The sequence below is a fragment of the Pteronotus mesoamericanus genome, unplaced genomic scaffold (assembly GCF_021234165.1).
Source record: "Pteronotus mesoamericanus isolate MK-2021 breed Mesoamerican mustached bat unplaced genomic scaffold, CSHL_Meso_final contig_73, whole genome shotgun sequence".
NCBI lineage: Eukaryota > Metazoa > Chordata > Mammalia > Chiroptera > Mormoopidae > Pteronotus > Pteronotus mesoamericanus.
In genome coordinates, this window is record NW_026555245.1 from 30,173,509 (window position 1) to 30,181,597 (window position 8,089).

Sequence of the window (8,089 nt, forward strand, 5' to 3'; positions counted from 1 at the left end):
TTGTACCTTCTTTTCCCCACACATTGCTAGGTCTTTTATTGTTCTGCAGTCCAAACTGTCTCCACATTCTGAAGAATACTAGCACCTTTTTAAAAATGACATTCTTGTTGTATTTCATAAATACTTTCAGTAAACCAATAATTCATTTTGGCCACCTTCAGCATTCTATTCTCATAGCCTCTTTTTGGCCTAGTATTTACTACATTCCTGATTGGGCACTCTGGGTTTATGTCAGGCAGTTCTTACACTCACCTAGAGGAGTCACAGATGCAAACCCTCTCCCTAAAATTTACAAATAGGAACTTCTATATTGCAAAATCTGTTTGGCTCGGCACTACAATGAGTGTCTCTAAAGCAATGGTTCACAAACAAGCATGCATCAGAATCACCTTCAGAGGCTGCTAAAACACAGATTGCTGGTCCCATCCCCCCGAGTTTCTGATTAGATAGGTATGGCCTGCTTATTGCCGTAGCTGCTGCTGCTAATTCAAGAACCATGCCTTGAGAACCACAGCTCTAAGTCGTATTAAGTAACTTGAGTCCCTGGAATGCAAGCAGCCTACCAGCCAGATATAGCCCATCAATTAAGAGTTTGGGATGCAAAACTAGAAAAGTGTTCTTGGGTTGCTACTTAGCACGCAAGGTCTAACATTAACATTCCACCTAAATGAAAATCCGTGACAGTTTTATCCCTGACATTTTTCCAATAATAATCTAAGCGGTAAGAATATATCTTTATTTTCCATAAATGACTCAATAAAATAACTTACATTTCATTTTCAATAATTTATATTTTTGTCCAATGACCAATGTTAAAAAAGAATAGCTCCTCACTGTTCCAAGTGAGCCTGACTATAGCACAGACACTGGATTACCAGTAATAGCTTCATCTCCTAGCTCTTTGAGATCTGGATTTGTGAGCTTGAACAATTCACTTCAATACTTTCAGCTATTTTTGTGTGCGTGCATGTCAAGTATAGAATGGGGGTTTAAAAGTATGTAACTATCTCTAAGACTACAATCCTGGGATTCTAATAGTCAAACTGAAGAAAGCTCTTCTTGACTTATTAAGACCCAGACTGGTTTGTGGTGACTGGAAGAAGCCAAGTAGATGACTTTACATGTTCCCAAATTCCTGGATAGCTCAAGTGATTTCCCTAAAACATGTCATACTCGCTAACATGTGAGGGGAGAAAAAGACTTTTAAAGTGAAATAATGTATGCTATGCTATCGACTTTACACTAATTGTATTATGTCCTCTCTTTCTCATGTTTCCAGCTGACTTGGCATTCCCCATTGGTTGCTCAACAGAAAGCTTATCAGAGGCAACACAGTGAAATTTCTGTACATCTGAACTGTTCTGTTGTATCCTAAACACTTTCACAACAACCCCATGAGCTAGCCAGGGTTTACATCTTATAGATGAGAAAGCCAAAGTTTCAAGATATTAAATGACTTGCCCAAAATCATTACTCAGTGGGGATAAACCACATGGTAAGGCCCTTTTCTGAAAGGTATTTTATAAAGGATATAACCACAGCCTGAATGATTTTTTTTTTAGAGAGATTAAGAAAGGCTTAAATAACCTAAATCTGCCTCAGTACAACAAACATACCCCAGAAATTTGTGGGCTCCCCTACTGCTCACTCCCCCTCACCCCACTGGCTGTTTGTTTTGTCATTATCAGGCCATTCCAAGTCCTTTAGAGACATAGGCACTTGGTGAAGTCAAAATGTATTTTCCTGGCACTGTTCATGCAAAAGGGATCTATAAAAATCATAGATGTCAAACTGAAGAATGTGAAATAAGTCCAGAGAAGTCCCAACTACAGGTAAAAATTCTCAACCAAAAAAAAAAAAAAAAAGGCCCTACCTGAAGGTATTGAGGAGAGACTCAAAGAAGGTAGATTCTGAAGGCAGTTGGGGTCTCTAGAGAGAGAACTCTGATTTTATTCTGTTTGATAGCATCAGCCTGAGGGTGGCCTATGCAGTCTAATTGATTGAAAGAACCCAAGGCAAGAGAAAAGGGCAACCACAGCAGCTGGAAATTGAGAAGAGATATCCAGGAAAGGGAAGGGGTGGAAGGGCTTCAAATTCTATGGGTATAAACTCTTGCCCAAATCTCTGACTGACGCTAAAACATGCACATGTGAGACTGACTCAAAGCAGCCCAGTTAACACTGAAAGGGCCCAACTGAAATTTCAGCAGTCCAACACAGGGGAGAGTGTTTGCTGTTTGTATTCAGCCAAATTAACTGATTAATAATAATAATAATAATACTCTTTAGAAAATCTAAAATAAAATCTAACTCAAATGCTGGCATATCTTGATTCCAAAAACTGTTTTCCCAGCTGCTGCACTTTAGTTCTTCACACATTTTTTAAGTAATTTCTTTTCAAGCATTGCAGGTGGGAATGAGAAAATTAGCACATTTTTCTTGAAAAGTATGGCAACAAAGATCAAGCATTTAAAATTTTGCACAACTTTTGATCCAATAATCTTCCCTAGGATGTTATCTTTATTCTTTAAGTATATTTTATTGATTACGCTAATACAGTGGTCCCAATTTCTCCTCCCTTTTTACCCCTCCACTCAATACCCCTTCTTCCAGGAATCCCCCGCTTCGCTCACGTCCATGAATTGTACATATCAGTTCTTTGGCTTCTCCATTTCCTGTACTATTCTTAACATTCCCATGCCTATTTCGTACATACCAATTATGATCTTAATCCCTGCACCTTTTCCCCCATTCTCCCTCTTCCCCTACCCACTGATAACCCTCTATGTGATCTCCCTTTCTATAATTCCATTCCTGTTCTAGTTGTTTGTTTAGTTTGTTTTTGTTTTTGTTTAGATTCAGTTGTTGATTGTTGTGAGTTTGTTGTCATTTTAATGTCCATAGTTTGGATCTTCTTTTTCTTAAATAAGTCCCTTTAACATTTCATATAATAAAGTCTTGGTAATGATGAACTCCTTTAATTTTACTTTGTCTGGGAAACACTTTATCTGCCCTTCCATTCTGAATGATAGCTTTGCTGGATACAGTAATCTTGGTTGTAGGTCCTTGCTTTTCATCACTTTGAGTACTTCTTACCAGTCCCTTCTTGCCTGCAAAGTTTCTTTTGAGAAATCAGCTGATAGTCTTATGGGAACTCCTTTGTAGATAACTCTCTGCTTTTTTCATGTTGCTTTTAAGATTCCCCCTTTGTCTTTAACGTTTGACATTTTAATTACGCTGTTTCTTCTTGTGTTCCTCTTTGGGTCCAACTTTTTTGGGACTCTGCACTTCCTGAACTTAGGTCTATTTCCTTACCAAATTAGAGAAGTTTTCTTTCATTATTATTTCGAATGTTTTCAATTTCTTGCTCTTCCTCTTCTCCTTCTGGCAGCCCTTATTCATGTGTTGGCACATTTGGAGATGTCCTAGAGTCTTCTTATTCTCTCCTTGTTTTTTTTTTTTTGAATTCTTGTGTCTTCATTCTGTTCTGGTTGACTGTTTATTTCTTCCTTATGTTCCAATTAATTGATTTGAACCCTGGCTTCCTTCCCTTCACTGTGGGTTCCCTGTGGATTTTTCTTCATTTCACTTAGTGTAGCCTTCATTTTTTCCCTTATGTGTTTGCTCTACTCAATGATTTCTCTGATCATCCTTATCACCAGTTTCGAACTCTGCATCTGATTGGTTGGAATCATTTAGTTCTTGTTCTATAGTCTTGATCTGTTCTTTCATTTGGGCCATATTTCTTTGTCACCTCTATTTGGCAGCCCCCTTGTGTTTGTTTCTGTGTATTAAGCAGAGCTGCTTAGACTCCCTGTCTTGGTACACCTTTCATTGTAAGGTGTGGAGACTTAGGAATTCGCCAGGGTGGGGCAACCTGTTTCAATGCTTTGTGGTGCTGTATGTGGGGGAGGGGCCAGAAAGGGGACAATGTCACTTGCTCAGCTCTCTCCCTGTTTCCAGTCACTTTCCCTACTTCCCCCCCTTCCTGTACGCCACTGGCACCCTTCTAGTTGCTTCCCTGGTGCTGATTCCCAGAGAGTGGGTTGGTTTGTGAATGTTCTTGGACAGTGTGTGTCCTTTAAATGGACTCTCCTGAGAATCCGGTTGGCAGTTTCTTCTGCTGCCCCAATCCACACTGGTTTTACAGCCAAAAGTTATGAGGCTTTATTTCTCTGGTGCTGGAGCCCTGGGCTGTGTAGTCTGGCCTAGGGCTGGGTTCACTTGCTTCCCAGGTGTCCCTTCTCATTTTTATCTGCCACACATGAATGTGGGACTACCTGCTCTGCTGACTACCTTGGCCACTGCTTCACTGCCACCGCTTCACCTCTGCCACTGCATCCTCTCTACCCCTTCTACCCACCTGGTTGAATATCTCTCTTCTGTAAGTCCTTGGTTATTGGACTTCCATACAGTTCAATTTTCTGGCAGTTCTGGTTGTTTCTTCTTTTAAGGTTAGTTGTGATCCTTCTCATAGTTGTATGAGGAGGTGAAGCTTGTGTACCTATGCCTCCATCTTGGCCAGAAGTCCCTAGGATCTTATCTTTAGAGATAAGCAGACTAGCATGCAAAGATGTATGTGCAAACTCTTTAACTGTAGCATTGTTTTTAATTTTTCAAATTGTGTATTAACTATCCAATAGGCAAAGATCCAAAAGTTTGATAAAACACTATGTTGGAAATAATTTTTTATAAAAATAGCAACACTAGCTATTTTCTGAGTGGTAGGGTTTACTGTATTTTTTACTTTATTCTTCATGCATTTCTCTATTGTTTACATTATTTTACAAAGAACTTATATTACTTTTAAAATTAGAAAAAATAATAATATTGTTTATTCTCATCATTCATGGTAGTTACGTTCCATAAATTTGCCACAAACACTTAATTAGCAAATGGGGGAAATAAAAGGTTAGTTTCCTGCAAGCTTCTGGTCATATTTTTCTGTCAATTGGTCAATGCATAGCCTTGACTTATATGTGTTTTTATTTAAAAATATATTTTTATTTAATATATAGTTGACTCATTAACACTGAATTCACAACAGCACCATATTCATGCTCAAACAAAGTTTATCTATGCACATATTTATTATGTAAGGCACAGCACAGCCTTCTTGTACTTAGGAACTAGACAGCACTTCTACACTATATTTGAGGGATGTTTTAAGCAGTAAATTCACCAAAAAAAAGCACAAAAGTGTGGAAAACATGAAACTAAATAGCTACAAAAAGGACACTGGTTTACAGCATAAAAGTGAAACAAGAGGGCAGAGCATCACCTTAATTGACCTCAGCTGGGAACATAGTGTTGGATGACTCAGATTTTCCACTACATTGCACACTATGATTTAGAACATCTAACAGGTAACATTAAAATACTATATTGTAATTTTAGAATGTCAGAAAGGTAAAAACATGACTCTAATACAAATATTTCATGGACATATGCTGAAAATATATTTAATTTGTTAATAAAGGAACCAAAAGAACAATGATGCTGGCTCAAAGAAGAATAGGAGAGACCTCAAAAGCCACAAGTATTGATTTGGAAGTTACAATAACTTTTAGCAAGTAGGTGAATTCAAAACACCAAATCTATAAATAATGATCACTAACTAGATAGCTATTTTCACCATTTGAAATTATAATACAAAAACTTTTTTTTAATCACTTACATAAATTTTACTTCAGGTATTGGCCTCTGAGCTTTAGAAGAGAGGGATGATTTCTCGTTCTTCCCTAGACACCCAGGAGCTAACTAAGTGCCTATGGTAAGTGCTTAATAAGTGTCCTTTCTCACTGTCACCCACTTCTCTGAATGACAAACTTCAGGGCATACAACTCAATCCTGAAATGAAGTTCTGCTGTTTGGAGATCACCAGGTGGAAGCATGGGCCACTAGAGGTAACATTTGTTATTGTTTTTAGGTACCAAGCATCTAAAACTCTGACTGTATTCAGAGAACTCCCACCTATATGGCAAAGTTTACCTCTTGCTTGAAAATCCCAAAATGCCAGACTTGTTTCCTCTGCCTCCTTTGTTGTTTTGCTACATGCAAACTACATGCTAGGATGCAAACTATGACCTAGTTTCCACCAATGAATTCAAAGCTTTTAACTACACTCACACGACCCATCATGCCCATGTGTAGTAAGCTTCTAAAATTAGCCAAAGCTTTGTGACTCTGGATTACTTTTACATTATCAGCAAAATGTTACCAACTGTGAAATCAAACTATATATATGGTTTTCTTTCCTTTCCTATTGTTGGGCTGTGCATGTGTGTGTGTTTACGTGTGCGTGCATGCACAAGAATATGCATGTTTATATTTTCTTTTGGTTTTTGTCTCATGTATCAAAGCCTTGGAGACTTGCCATCTTCCACGATGGGATGAAGCTCCCAAATCAGCCATTTTACCTTTCACATCACTCCTCCCAATGAGCTATTCCTTTGGAGAGTTTCTGGCTTCAGGAACTTGAGTGAAGCAGTAAAAGGCATGAAGTAATGTGGGAAGAGAATCAACACCTGTAGATTTTATCTACCTGTTACTGCGATGGAGGCCTCTGGAGAAATTGAAATGGACACTGATTTTTGGTTCCTCCACAGTTTGTGAACGGCAACGGGATTTATTGGAAAACCATCTCCTCCACTCGGTTGCAAGGGATTCAAGGACTTAGGCTGCCTATTATTGATTATTGTCTGTCTCCGCAGCACCCAGCAGTGTGAGGGACTACAGGGTAATGGACTGTGACTCCAAGTTGTTCAATCCGAGACGAAACATAAAACTGGTACATGACTAACCAAAATATAACACAGGGCATACAGACAAAAGGGTTTTGGTATTTAAAAGAAGGAAGCAATTTCATCCAGCTGAATGGACAAGAAATCTTTTCTAAGGAAGTAGCTTTAAGAGAAGGAAAAGAGGGTGGAGTGGTTCTAGGGTCAGGAAATGGCAGACAGAGAAACTACAATAAAAGACAAAAAAAGTGACTTTTTTTTCCTTTATCTTAATCACCAGAAAAGGAGAGAACATTCTTTGTTTGGAAAAACACTTTTGTAAGCTACTAGAATTAAGGATGAGAACATCAAATATATGACCCAAGCAAATATTGTAACCTCCTGGGTGAGACAAGGGAGGGAACCTGACACATAGCTAGGTTAGGGTTTGCCCTCATATTACACTGGAATACACTAAGCATTTTGGGAAATGGCAAGGAGTTCAAAGGTGATGAAATGTGGGTATTGCCTAGGTATGTCAGGGAAGACGGCCTAAAAATATACGGTGGGTCTATTTCATAAAATATAAAATGCTGTAATATAAAATTTGGACGGTTTTTTTTTTTAAAGATTTTATTTGTTTCTTTTTAGAGAAAAGAGAACAGAGAGAGGAAGAGAGGGACAGAAACATCAATGTGGGGTTGCCTCTCATGTGCCCCAACTGGGAATCGAACTGGTAGCCTTTTAGTTTGCAGGCCAGCGCTCAATCCACTGAGCCATACCAGCCAGGGTTTGTTGTTGTTTTTTTAAGATATGTCCTATATAAACTTTTCCTAGTTAACCTTCAATGGTAATATTTTGCAAAACTAGAGTATAAAGTCACAACCAGGATATCAGCATTGGTACAATTTAATGATATTCAGATTGTCCTAGTTTTATTTGCATGTGTATGTGTGTATTTTGTTTGATACAATGTTATCACATGTGGTAGGTTTGTGGATCCATCACCACAGTCAAGGTATTGAAAAGTTCCAGCACCACAAGGAAACCTCATGTAGTCTTTTTATAACTACACCACCTTCCTGCCATGCCACATAGCCCTGACTAACCCCTAACAATCAGTAATCTGTTCTCCATTTCTAAAATCTTCTCGTTTCAGAAATGTTACATAAGTGAGATTGTACAATATGTAATTTTGGAGGATTGAGTCTTTTCACACAATGTAATTTCCTCATGATACACACAAATTCTTGCATGTATCAATCCATTGTTCAGTTGTTGCTAAACAATATTCCAGGGAATGTGTGCACCATCTTTTGTTTCATCATTCATCTGTTGAAGGACATCTGGGTTGTTTCATATTCTGGCCAT